At 37.5% G+C, this 15070-nt stretch overlaps 1 long non-coding RNA gene across 1 annotated transcript; it reads left to right on the top strand.

The window, feature by feature from the left end:
• The first annotated feature begins 14002 nt into the window (after positions 1 to 14002).
• On the top strand, positions 14003 to 14793 carry LOC122993083. The gene is made up of 3 exons (XR_006406326.1): positions 14003 to 14308; positions 14411 to 14554; positions 14643 to 14793. It is a non-coding gene; the product is annotated as an uncharacterized LOC122993083 (long non-coding RNA).
• The last annotated feature ends 277 nt before the right edge of the window (positions 14794 to 15070 follow it).

Raw genomic sequence — 15070 nt, 5'->3', positions numbered from 1 at the left:
TTTGTGCAAAAATGTATCTAAAAGTTTATCTGAAGATATTATGAGGCTTCATCAGACTATGTTAGTCAAATAAAGTGGACACAAAGTGTGAAGACTCTGTACTCTGGCTTTATGTGATTAAAGGATTCATCTGTTAACATTAAAATTATATGCTAGCTGTTGCTGTCGCTGTCGGTCCTCCACAGTGAGGCTGTTGTGGCGGCGCTCCAGGCCCAGTGACAGGCTCCGTCAGCGGGGACAATCATTAGCTTCCTCCCCGAGGAGCTGTTCCCTCCTCGGCGTCAGCTCCACTTCACCCTCAGCCCTTTGTGGCTCCTGCTGATAAGCCCAAGCTAATATCTGCTCTGTGGCCTGCTGCATGGGAAATGATAAACACAGTCTGAGCTGCTGTCCACTCCATCAGGACAACAGAAACTTGAATCTGGCCCCTGGGGCTATTGTTATGGGACAATAGAGGATAGTGTATGTACAGCCCAAATCCTGGCCAGGTGCTTGAAACAAAACACAAGACAGGGAAAGGGTGACAGATTGACTTAGTGGTTACAATGGCTGTGACATAAACAAAATGTCACATTTTCAATCCAGTCAGTATCCAGACTGTGGAAATGTCCTTGAGAAAGATAATGGAACCACTGTCTCCCATTATATGTCACTCTGGATAACAGAACAAAAATACAAACATGAATCCCTCAAGCATTACATGCTAAAAACCCTAAATCACAATTCTGAAGAAACTTTTTTTTATAAGTTATCAGTGGTAAAAGACATCAATCTGAGATTTATCATTTTTTAGAAATTGTCAAATCACATTGTAAGATGTTTTGGTAGAAGTAAGTGAAAAAGTAGTTGTTCTTTCCCTGCATTGTTTTAAAATAGTACTCACTCAGTTTAGCATTAACACTCCTTTAAGACCACTTAACAGATAGCGTTTGATTTTTAACCCACCTATTGCACAGGTGTTTATTTTTATAGACCAGAATGTACATCCAGTACAATATAGTTTCATGTGCAATATTTACTGATAGTGAGAATATAGAGAATACTATTTAACTTGGCACATCTGGTTTTAACCTTTTTATTGTTTTAATTCTTTTTAAAATATGCTCTGCCACTTCACTGATCATGATGTACATATGGAGATTATGTATATGTGTACCTTGTATTTTTCTATATGCAGCTGTATTCAACACTTGATCCCAAGACAAACTTTCCCCCAGGGACAATAAAGCATATTATCTTGTCTTAACATTGCTGGACAGCTCAAAAATTGATGCTTAAAATTCACACATACTGGAGAACACCAGTACTATATGGGTGACATCACTTCAGAAAACATTATGGGAAATGATAAACTTGAATCTGGCCCCCTGGGCTATATATATATATATATATATATATATATATATATATATATATATATACACACACACATATATATACACTGTATATATAGTATATGTCATGCTATCCCATGTGGAATGGATCATTTTTGATGGTATGACACAAAAATAAAAATTCATCCATTAATTACTTCATACAAGTGGTAAAAAAACTTAATTTTACTCTAACTGATACTTTCACTAAAGAACAAAAAACAAGTTCAGTGAAATCACTTGATAAAGTTTTATTCTGCCATCAGATTCCTGATAGACACCACAGAGAAGTGGGATCTCCCCTGAGGACACAGAGACACCTCACCTATCCTTTTCTCATTATTCACAACACTTGTGTTGTATTTGTTGAAGTGTGAATGATTAGTAGGCAGAAAGGATTTAGGGCCGTAACAGGTAGAGGAAATGCTGACGAATGAATGATTTACAGGAAAATAACTTTGGTTGCATTCATGAGCTGGCTGTTTGTCCTTCTGTAATCGCATTTTTCAACTTTCCTGAAATTGCTGATGTAGTATTTTTATATTTGGGTAAACAAGTGATTACCATGTAAACAAGAGAGGTTTACTTTCAAAATGAGATAAAGCATTGTTTTTTCAAATAGTGGACATCATTTTGGAACAATTGTTTAAAATGTCATAAAACTGTGATAAAGTCCCATTGTTAAATTGCCAAACTATAGTAACTTGCTAACATATTTCGAAGTATTATATTAGGAAACATACACGTTACATGCATGTGAATTAAATACTGCTAATATCTATGTTAAATTTTGGGAAAAACGTGATGTTGGTTGGCATGGCAAAAATCAAACTGCATTAAAAACAAATTCAATTATCTAATCAATTGGTGTATTTTTTCCAACTTATTGAAATTAAATAGTTGGAATTTTTTGTAAATTAAACATTTTTTCTGTCTACTATAGCATTCATATCTGCCCTGTAAATCACTTGTGTTCTTCTTTGAGAAAAAAGTTTCCAAAATCAAAAAGGAGAAATTGATATTTTATATGATCATGATGATTTTGCATTAATTCAGTGAAATATTGTTCCATCATCATTTACATCGCTGGACTCATTATTTCACTGAATAATGCAATAATATGGCATTCAATCATAGGCAGAGCAGACGGTCACACTGAGCCTGATTGCATCCTGCTACACAACACAAGAGCCACAGACTCTGAACAACAACCCACATTAGCTTTCCTAATAAAGTCCTCTTCTTATCTAACTCACAAACATGAACACATTAGCTTCTTGAACGAGCCACCAAACAAACATTCACCGGGGGAAAGTGCACCGCTAATGTCAGTTAGCGGGCTAGGTATCTAATTAAGTGCTCACCTGCATCACATTAAACAGCATGTAAACATACCTGCAAATGTCACTTCAGTCTCTTGTGATGCTCCTCACTCTTCAAAATCCCTGCTAGCTAGGTTTACTTTGTCTCCGTTCTCCGTTCAGTGACACTGGCACTCTCGTAGCCTGCCAGCTAATGTCAATCAAACAAACCATAAACACGCCCCTCCAACTGGCTGGGACAAAAAGGAGCATCTCTGATATTTCCCAAAGACCTTTTTTCGCCATTTTAATAACACAAAACGATTACCAATATATTTTAAAAACATGTTGACATTATTTTTGACTGCAAAAATTAAAGGGATGATTAAATGGGACTTCAGTTGGAATTTAAGCTTGAAAACCTTTAAACACACTTGATTAGATTTTCATATTTGTGGGAAATGATTGATTCTCACCATGAGTCATTTAAAGAGGCTCATCTTTGGCAGATTTCTGGCAGATACTGTCCTCATAATTCTTGCCCCTCTAACCATGGAGGTTCAGTCTCAAGCTCCACTGAGTCACACAAAGTCAATATTAACATAATCTCTTTATGAATGCTAATATATATATTATCTATAATGAAACTGGCCGTATGCTTGTCTGCTCACCTGTAATGTAATATTTCCACATTTATTTGGGTTTCATCATGCAGCCGAGTGTAATACAGCATCAGAGAGATGAGAATAGAAGAAGAACACAATCATAATGGTGGACAAGGACAGACAGGTAAACACAGGAACTCCTTCACACACACAAGACCTCTTCTCTGACTTGCTACTTCTTCTGCATGGTAATCATATTCTCCTTAATCATTAAAATACAGTCACTCACACACACACACACACACACACACACACACACACACACACACACACACTTAAAGCCTGGCAGGCTTCTCTGCTGACTCCTGCTACCACATCTGCATGATGATTACACTCCCCGCAGTGAGCTGCATGTCGACACACTGCATGTCGACAAAAAAAAGGGAGAATCTAATACTGAGATCTGCCAGTACACAGTGCAGAATGGCTACAATCACTTTACACTATGAGTACAAAGCACTATGGGAGGTCACACACACACACACACACACACACACAAACACACACACACACACACACACACAGCATAAATCTGCCATTTGTCCTCTGTTCTGAAGTGTATGTCACATTATCATCATGTGTGATGGAGGGTAATGATGAGGAAGATTCTCATGGTTATGACTTCACGTGTTCATACCATCTGACAACTTGACATGATTTGCAGTGTCACTGATGACACGTGTAATTTACACAATGGATGAACAATTTGATTTAGGCTACAGTGCAGAATTGTGTGCATTTACAAAATTTCCATTAAATGGGGTGTAACCTACTTTGATTGATGGACTTTTATCTAAAGCAGGGGTACTCAAACACAGGTCTTAGTGGTCCACTTAACATGTTTCCACTGCATCAAAAGGTCCAGTAAGGGTTCATTACATGATGATATTTCAGTAGAAAAACTCCAGAGCCCTGTACATGAACAGCATTTCTATATCAATGGGAGACTTGACCTTTGTTGTGCAACGAAGTCATTAAACTTGAGCATAAAAAGATGTGACAGCCAGGCAGTAACACTGGTGTAAGTGTTCATTAATGAGTCTGCTGCAGTTTGAATTCTTCACTGTATTCTTTGTTGAAAATGTTTGATTTTACAATTATTCTCCTGAGGTCATCATATCACGACTTCAACTGGTTCAATTTTATGGTTCTTAAGTCCATGGTTTTGGGATAGTTTTGTTCAAAACAGCCATGTTTGGTGTCGTAGTAGTGTTTTGCATTCCCGTTGTTCATTATGGCCCCTGTTTCATTGCAAATCAAGCACAATGGTCTCATGCTTCCCTCGGGGCAAAATGCAAGCATGTTTCTCAGTCCACTTCATCCTTGCAGTGCATGTGTTTCACTGTCAACCTTTCTTTTTTGTATCGGCTAGTTTTGAATAACCATTTTACTTTTTCAACTGGAGCTCCTGAATTCTACAACCACCTTACTTAAGTGTGACGACCATGGATGTATTGGTGGTGACTAGCAGGCAGCTGAATAATGACAGCTGAGGTGATGTGACAGTGATGGGTCACTCAAAAGCGGTCCGAGTCAGATTGCAGTTAAATCATACATACTCAATAGAGTATGTATGATCTAAAGCATCCATGTTTATTTCATTTTCATACGCTTTTGAATTATTTAGCTCCAAGGATGCTGTGTTGTAGTCTAAGCAGGAAGATTCCCAGTAGAAAAGGCCAGTATATGTGCTGTAAAGTATTGTCATGAACAATATTCATCTACTGATTCTGACATTTCTATTGTATGTAGCACCCTCCACTAAAAACAAGTTTTTCTTGTTTCTTCACTTGGATGTTTGAGTTTCGCTGTGCAGAATGATGTACGACAAGAAACCCCAAAATTCTTAGAAACCATTCATAGCACGAGAGCAGGATGTAGTTATCGGAGGAGGCTCTGGGCACAATGACAAAAGACGATTACAGGAAAATGTCTCCAGGAACGGGAGAAGCGCTTATCGCATCTCAAAGAGAGTACTTTCAAGGGGATTAGAAAGGTACTACTGAAAGATTTATGAGGTTTTTTTTTTTAATAATGCTAGGAATGTTTGGGTCCCGCCCTCATATGTGCAGAGTTTGACACTAGAAAACTGTTTTCACATTCATCTGCTGAAGTGGGAAAGTTTCCCTGTGCTGACCTTAAATCTGATCTCTCTGTTTGGAGCCAATCGTGCTCCAGTATTCAAGTTACATGTTGTAACTGTATTTGCATTTTCATTGATTCTGGATTTTTCAATGAGGGAAAAAGAAGAGATGTCATTTATGAGGTGATGTAATTGAACTTTTTTGTGGAAAAGCCATATCAGACATACATTATTATTCAAAGAAGTGTCTGGAGGGGATCTTTAAGCTCTGAGATTGGATTTTTTTTGTTTGTTTTGACTTCTCTCCTTGGGTTTTTTTTTTTATGTCGACAGGTTTGTATCTTTGATTGTTTGTTTTTTTAATCAAAGAACCAGATATCAAATTGTTATCTCTGAGCTTTGTGTTGTAAATAATAATTTTGTGAGTATATATTGATCTAATTGCTTGACCTGGGAATCACATTTGGGATGAATCAAGGGAATATATATGGACCACATGTGGAATATTACCTATGTTTAAATGTCATAATTGTACTAAATAAATCATCTTTTTGGGAGCATCTATTCAGTGCACCTGAAGCATTAATGTATAAAATGCAACAATAGAATAATATCTGAAGCAAAGGCAGGTTTCAAGATTCTTTCATAAAGAATTTGATCTTACAGTCATTTACCTTGGATGCAATTTGCCCATTTGAACATTAGTTTTCTGATTGGATTAATAAAGACTAAATTGACCCTGACTAAAATGACCCCAAGTCTTTGAGATTCATGGTCTCAATTTTAATAAATGGCGATTTAATGGTCAGTGTAGCTGCACTCTACCGTCTCTGCTAACTGAACTTACATCTCCGTGAAATCCACTGACCTCTGAGCTATTAGCTCAATATCTGTTTGTGTGTGTGTGTGTGTGTGTGAGTCATTGAACCTGACAGTCGTAAATGCCCTTGGTTGTAACTTTTGTTTTCAGAAAGCTTTGCGTCCAGGAAAGATGCGCTTTGAACAGTTTAGGCTAAAAAGATCTCAATTAACCTCTTAACCTTCTAATTTCACTCCCTGTTGCTTTGAATAAAACGTTTACTTAACTGCTGTTTTGAAGCAATATAATGACTACTTTGAGTTTAACATTTAAACCCAAGGTGCCATTTCTTATAACTCTCATAATAACTCAGTTACATACATTGAAACTGGAGCAGCATCTTGCCTCGTTAAAGGCCACTTTAGAGGCATCTGAAAGGGAGTGAAGAGGAATCTTGTGTCTTTTTTTACTATGTTTTTTGAGTAGATTGAAGCTTTATAAAGATAGTAGAGCTGCTCTACAAGCATACAGAGAATACCCGATGAAATAAAATTTATTAATAATAATCTCTTATTGAGCTAAACAAAATGTTGGCTCTAAGTGTAAATGTCATGTATTTATTATTAAACTCTGAAAGTTAAGTGACAGCCCTAAACTGCATTCTTTTTGGTTTTGCTTGTCTTTTTGCTTTTCTTAACATGTGATAATATTCAGACTCCTCATACTGAGAAGACCGTTCACCCAAGTACTTTATTAGGAATACCTTTGCACCTTTGTTTATTAGGCACACCTAATAATGCAATCCAATACAACAGCTCTGCCATAAATTCTACTTTTATGAAGCTCATACATTTTCAGTTTTTGTTGACATTGTCAGAAAGGTGATAATTCTACTTTATGTTTATTATTGAAGTCGTAGTGGGTGCTGGTGGTGTACTGGACTTATATTTTGTCCACTCCATTAAACTACATGATGGAGGCAAAATAACAGGAACACACATGTATAATGCACTCCAGTACACCACCAACACCCACTCAATAATAAACATAAAGTAGAATTATCACCTTTCTAACAACGTCAACAAAAAGTGAAAATATATAAGCTTGGTAAAAAGTAGAATTTATGACAGAGCAGTTTTATTAGATTGCACTAGATTGCACAGGTGTTCCTAATGAAGTGTGTATTTTAAATGATGAGGAGAATGAGGAAGCAAGTAAAAAAACAGCAATCAGCTTTCAACAATGTGCTTTCTGTAGATTTGTCCACAGGAAGCCCACACACACACACACACACACACATACACACATACACACATAGACACACAGACACACAGACACACAGACACACACACACTTACAACCTGTAGCGTGCACACAGCTGCCTCTCATAACTCGTCTCTCACTAAAGAATGACATAACAACTGAATAAATGATAAATAAGATTTGATTCATGATTTGTCATATCATATCATTATTGCCATTATTTAACACTTGTTGTTCAGGTTTAGAAAACTATGTTAGAGTCACAAAACAGGAGTTGAGAGCTTTTCACAATCAACAATGAGCTGTATCCTGCGCCTCCCAACTCTGTGCAGATGTGGAGGTAGCAGGGAATGAATTACTTGGTATGAAAAAGAAAAAAAAAAAACATTTAAAAACATTTCCAGTTACATTTTAAACACAAGCGGATGGTCTTATCCACAGTAACTATCAATGAGAGCATCTGCAGCACTGTGTTATTGTATTGGTTTGGATGATAAAGCTCATAAATATCTGCTTGCATGTAGCAGTGTCGCAGATCTACGCTAGAAGGCACAATATCAGATCAATGCTAGCATTTCTCCAACACGCCTGAGGGTGCGGCTGTCTAAATCAAGGGCAAGTGGAAGCAAATAATAAAGCAGATTAGCATAAAGTGTCAAGAATCAGCTCAGGGATCAGTAAATATATTCATGGCATAAAAGAACATGAGCAAAATCATGTTCTCCTAAACTTGAATAGATATTTTGCTTTGCCGTTTCTTTGTAGTTGTTTTTTTCATAAGAAACTGAGAGACAAACCTCCATCTGAAATCATTGAAGAAATCCTGCAGATCGTCTCAGCATCTGCTAACACAGCATGCTTGGTTAGATCAGCGAGCTTCCTGCTCTGCAGGGAGACTGTCGAACAAAGCAGGAGGAACAGCACGTTGTGATTTTACATGCTCAGTTAAGTCTGTCCACCGTGTCGGCTTCGAGCTTCGCTGTCTTGCCTGATTACTCCCAACAAGTTCCACTTCTCCAGTCATTCAGTGTCAACAAGTTATAACGGAAAACATCACACGCTTTGATTTCTGGAGTCATTTGCATAAAAGCTGCCCTATCTGCTGAGCCTCTGGGGGAAGAAACAAATCCTTTTCCCCATTTCTCCATTCTGTTCATTCTACGAAGATCTCAAACCTTCTGATACAGCGGAGCGAAGACAATACTACACCACATCTACAGTAATGAATAAGAAATTCCAACCCAAAACTATTTCCTGTTGTCTGTAAAGATGGATTGAAAAGATGTTTATGTGTGTTGAGCTTCTTGGGATAGAAAAGACAATGTTTTTTCCATGTTTCCTTCACTAATCACTGTGTAACTGAAACCTGCCAGCACAACACAACAGTCCTGGAAATCACAGCAATGTGAATGACACTGAGGGAGTCCTTTTGCTCTCTGTAATGCAAGTTAACGGGTTTAACCGTGGAGCTGAGAATAATGCTGGGAAGCTGCAAGACTGAGGAAAAATGAAAAGAAAAGCAGAGATGATGAAAGAGAGAGACAGGCAGTCGTTCTAAGTTATGTAAATTTCCAGAAGCTGTTTCCAGTAAGCGTTTCCATTGTAGATTGTGGTGTAATTGTGCTGCTGTTTGCAGCTGATAAACCTTTGGAAGAGTCCGGTCTCATCTGGATTGTATCAGGAGGCCGTCAGACAGAAAGCGTTGGCTCAGCCAGGAGGATTTTTTGGTAGCAGTAGTTTTTCCTCTTTGTCTCTGCACCAACACAGCCAACAGGATGACGCAGCATGTGAACAGAAGACAGAAGCAGCAGACAGAGACAGATATCGACACCTCGGTGTCATCATATGTACATGTCGCTCTTATCTGCAGCAGCTCACAGCACAGAGAGAGTGCACGGACTCTGAGTTTAGAGAGTCCCAGTGGAAATAAAACCACTGACCGTGGCGGAGTTTCTCTACTGGTTGAGCTTCACAGGACTTTTGGATCTGTTTCTCTGCTGTCTGTGGCTCCATCAAACACTTTTCTGACAGTTTGCTCTCCGGTCATCTAAAGTTTTAGTGCTGACAGATATAATGGAGTCACAAATGGAAAGAGTTCAAAATGTTTTTCTGAAGTTTCTGAAGAATATCTGTTATCTATAAAACTAAATTATTCAGCATGTAAGTACAGTAGAGTTCATTAGTTTCCATTTGAGTCCTTCCTGTTGGTGGAGGGGGAAGGAATGAATCATTTAAAACTGCACTAATCAATATTTTTACATTAACGATGACAAAATTACCACCTGTAACATGAAAGATGTAACTTGCAGTGATAAACCCACAGCGGATTATCACTGAAATCTGCAGTTCCCTGCAGCTTTTTTGTGTCTTTCAGGTCATTGATTTAGTTTCACAGCCAGAAACTTGATGGTTTTGGTTCACTCTTACTGGAACATACTGGAGCATTTAGTAGCTAATGAGCCAGACATTTCCCTCAGGAGTTGGTGGAGACCAAAAAGAGCTAAAAGGAGACTGAATATTGGAATTACATTATTCAGGTGGCCAGAAACATGATTCCAGATGAATACTAATGCTCCTCCATGACTGCAGAATGTGAAACTCTTTGCACATTTACCTTTATAAGATGATAATACATCAATGTTGTATTTGCAGCTTGTTGTGCTGCCCCCAAGTGGACAAAAAAAAAAAAAAAAAATCAGTGAATACAGATTTAAGTAAATGTTATACTTCTCCTTTATGCATAATGCAACCAATCAGGATCCAGCATGATTCTGTGCTTGAACTGAATGAAATAGTGGGGCTCCTTTTGGGCTAAATAGTACTTGAGAATACTTCAATCAGGCGATAAGATGTATAATTTTCTCAGGTTTTATCAAACTCACTGGCAATATTTATGTAGACATGACTGATAACATTTCTACCACAGATGATCTTAAAGGTGAAGGTGAGAGTTGATCTGGCAAATAAATCTGCTCTCTAAACATGCAACCAACAAGTATTACAATTTTGAAAGTCAATGAAACTGAGAAGAAAAAAAAAAGTAGCATCTAACATCATTTGGTTAAGGACCCGGTTTGAGAATCTGGACGAATAATTAATCTTTGCCTGGATTCATGTGTTTGCTTTAATCTTAAAGTCTCCCTCCACTCAAAAATATGTTCTTCTTGTTCCTACAGTTGGATGTTTGAACTTCTCTGTGCAGAAAGATGTAGGTGCAGAGTTTGACAATAGTCTGTTTTAACATTCATCTGCTGAAGTTTCGAAGCCAATCCTAGTCCAATATTCAATTTACACGAGTGTGATGCGGAAACTTGAAACCTCCAGTGCACATACAGAGATGAAATATATTTGCATATTCATAGATTCTGCAATTTTTAATGAGGGAGAAAGAGGAAATGTCATTTTAAGGATTTTAAAGTGGAAATTATATGTTTTTTCTGTGGGAAAACCATATCAGATAAACATTATTGTTCCAAGCAGAGTCTTAATAGATGTCTGGAGGGGTTCTTTAAATAATTTAATTCATCTGTTGTAAACCAGTTAATTAACCAGTATAAGTTCACAAAACTAAACCAAAACATCCTCAAAGTCTCTTCTTCTTAAGCTCTTTATACATCCAGTCATTTTTAAATCAAACATGCCTTAATCAGTGGTTTTAAAGGAAAATCCCAAATAAGCTAAATAAGTTTCTGTTCAGTTTACTCAGGCGTAATGCAGAGGACAGAACTGTTTGATGACTTTGGCCATTCAGAATGAAGAATCATAATTACACCAAAGCACCATCTGAAAGTTTCTCACTGACCTGAGGAAAAAATTACAGGAGGATTATGTGAGAAAAGACCTTGAAAGGTGGATAATCACACAAAGAAATAACGTTTTCAGCAACATGATCTAAGAGGATTTTCCTTACTATGTTTTAAGGGTGATGCAGCTCAGTGCAATCCAAGTAGTCAAAGTTTAAACCTGGAAGAAGCAAGAAAGATTGTTTCCTGTTCACCAATAAAACCACATGTAAAAATGTTATTTTCACATTAGAAATGAAAAAACAATTAAATATTAATATATTTAGACCAGTAGCAAAATATAAATGAGCCACAGACTTTGTAACCAAAGGCAGTTCAATGTGCTCTGCATAATGTATAAAAACATTAGATAACGAATACAGCATAACGCATTAGAACACAAATTAAAAGGCTAGAAACAAAATTAAAATTTATAAATATCAGATGAGATGAGATGTCATGTAAAATATGGCTGAGGCTAATGACCAAATGGCCGCCTCAGGCACTGAAGGATGTTCACAATGTTTCTGTAAAGGATGTTAAACTTCACTGTTCATTTGTTTCCAACTGTTTTGTTCCATTACTGCTGTTGTTGTTGTTGATATACTTGTGTTGGCATTGACATGAACAAATGCAGTCAATTTTAATTCGGTTTTCCCTCAATAACCCTGAATCAAAAAACTGACACATCATTTATATACTAATATGAATGAAGATATACTGCTTCTGTCCTAGAGCTACACTTTTTTTTTTTTTTTTTTTTTTTGCGAAAATAACTAATCCCTCAAAAGCTAAGTCTGTGAAATTCAGACCTCGCACGGAGCTGCTTTGTGTCTGTTCTGACTGATGAAAAGTCAATGAATCATTCATCTGACCAGAAGCAGAGTGACTGTAATGACCGAGGCTGAGTGAATGCTGATTATAATCAAAGCTCTTTAAGTAAATCCAATCTTTTAATGTTTACAGTGACAGCATGCTGATCATGTTCAGCAATATTTGTTATCCACTAGTTGTGATACATCTTTCATCACAGATGAATTGCATTGTTGTTGTGTTGTATAATCTATCTCTGGATGTACTTACATGACTTCTGATTCTTGAACATTTATGGAAATGTTGCTTAACAGGTCAGATGCCTGACAGCAGTGGATTTGTACAGACTTTCAATGTGGGAGGCTGGAAACTGCAAGGAATCCTAACACAGGAGTGAGGGTTTTACAAAATACTATAACAGTACTAAAGCAAAACAAAACAAAACCTTAACACAATGTGAAAACCTCAAGGAAAAAGACTCAAAACTGTTAAGTAACTAAATTACAAACTACTTACATTGCTATAAAGTAGGTAGCAATTCGTCGCAATAGTGGTCTGGAAATATACGCTTGGATTTGTAAAGTAACAAGAAACAACTAAAAGCTCCAAGGACACCAAATCGTCAGTGCCTACATTAGAGTTGAAAAGATTAGTCGGTTTATCACAAAATGACACACAAAATGAATCATCAACAATGCTAATAATTATTTATCAACATTCACCAAGGAAAAAAAAAACTACACATTTGCTACATCAATACAACAGCTTGTTGTTTTTCTCTGTTTAATATGATAGTAAATTGAATATATTTGAGTTTTGGACTGTTAACCTGACAAAATCTATAAATTAAAAAATAATTAGCAGATTAATGAATAATGAAATTAATTGTTAGCTGCAGCTCCAGCCTAAATTGCATGTGCACCAGTAAAAACTGCTAAATTGTTTAATTATGTTGGTTAAAAAAATCATGACTTGTGTTAAAAAAAGACAAGACAGAGAAACTGAACTAACATAGAGGAATTGCAGCTGCAGGCTGAAACAAACAGGGATGATATACGGACCTAGACCAGTATGGCATACAGTATCTGCGTACAACATATGAGGACTCACTTTGATAGCAGTGTTTGTAAAACTGGTTTTGTTACTTTAAAAGGTCCATTTTCATTGAGTTTTCCCTTCCACCTTTATTTTTGTGATGAGAAGAACTGCAGATTTTTATCAGATTAGTTTTTTTTCTGTGGAAATACTCTAGAGCTTTGAGCCTAAAGGCTTATTATGATAATTAATCAAATTAAAGGACCAGGTAAGATTTAATGACATCTAGCAGTGAGGTTGTAGATTGCAACCAACTGAATACCCCCCCTTCCCCTTCCAAGTGTGAAGGAGACCCTATGGTGACTGTGAAATGTGAAAGACCCTCTCTAGAGCCAGTGTTGGGTTTGTCCATTCTAGGCTACTGTAGAAACATGGCGGTGCACTATGGAGGGCTCCATTGAAGAGGACGCGCTCTCTATGTAGATATAAAGGACTCCTTCTAAGGTAATTAAAACACAACAATTCTTATATTCAGGTGATTATACACTAATTAAAACATACTAATGAATATTATATTCCATTTCTGCCAAGTCTGTTCTACTAGATGCCACTATATTCTACACACTGAACCTTTAAATCAGCGAAAAAGATTAAAACCATTCATTAACTGATTAGCACTTACACACACCCCTGGGGGTTGTGAGTCAAAAAGGCTGAAAACCAGAAGAAGACATCAGAGATGTTTCAGCACCACAGACAGCGACAGCGCTGATGGGATTTTTTTTTAACAATCAACTGCTACATACACACCTGCCTCTCATTACTCGTTAACCAGATAATGATGTCATAAGGGAGGCTGATCAGCAGCTAATGAAGTGACTGTGTCACTCGAATACTAAACAATAGACCAGCAGCTTTACAAGTCAAGAGAAAAGCTCCAAATAAATCTGTTGTGTCTGTGATCATCTGGCTCTCTGAGGACTCTTTATCTGCTGCAGCTGAATGTTGATAAAAACAAAAGTCCTCACAAGCGTCAACAGGCTTTGTCTTCAATTCTCACAGCACAACAAGTCCAAGGTCATTTCATCACAGTCACAACAACAACAACAATAAGAAGTTTTTCTGTCCAATGGGAGCCTTCAGTAACTGGAGCTTGTCGGGGTGGACGGTGTCTTTGGCCAAAATGGAGTTTCAGTGAGCTCTGATAAACCTTTTAAAGGAGACATATAATGTTTTTTGTTATTTTCTATCATGTGTCTGTGTGTTGGCATAGGCTTGGTTTCCCTTCCTTCACAGTACACCTGCACACCTGCCTTCTATCGGCTCATCTTCTCCCTCAGTCAACACACATCTGCCAGCTATCATTTCACCTCCTCTCCAGTATATATCTACCCCGGCTCTTCACCCACTCTTCACTGGATTGTTGTTTCAACCTCAGCGGTAGCAAATGTTTCCAGGCCAATTTAGTGAGTGAAATCCTTGTGTCAAGCTATCAATTGAATGCTAACCTGTTTCTCTTGTGCCCCAGGATCATCTCATTCCTGCCTGCCAGCTAGGCTTCCCCTCATCCCACGCTCACAGCCACACACCCTCTCTCTCCACCTGCTGCCGCTGGATCCCTTTCCCCAACACTCCAAGACCAGAACTCTCCTGCAATAAACCTTTTTTCTTTAACAACACCACTCTGTCCTTGTCCTGTGTTTGGGACCCTCTTGAGTTCTTAAAACACATCCCCATGAAAAAACACTGACTTGATTTACAGTTTCCTGATAGTCATTATGCATTCTGTGTCGCTATTACTCTAGATAAAAAGAATATGTCTTTAGTCTCTTTAGTTGTAGTCCAAAGCTGTTTCTCTTTTTTTTTTAAAGCTGAAGCAGAATGAAACCAGAGTCTGTAGCTCTGGAGAACAGAAGGATGATGGTAAAATATCACAGACCTGCTGTCTGCCTAAAG

The sequence above is a fragment of the Thunnus albacares genome, chromosome 12 (genome assembly GCF_914725855.1).
Source record: "Thunnus albacares chromosome 12, fThuAlb1.1, whole genome shotgun sequence".
Classification (NCBI taxonomy): Eukaryota; Metazoa; Chordata; class Actinopteri; order Scombriformes; family Scombridae; genus Thunnus; species Thunnus albacares.
This window is presented reverse-complemented; position numbering and strand designations above follow the sequence as displayed.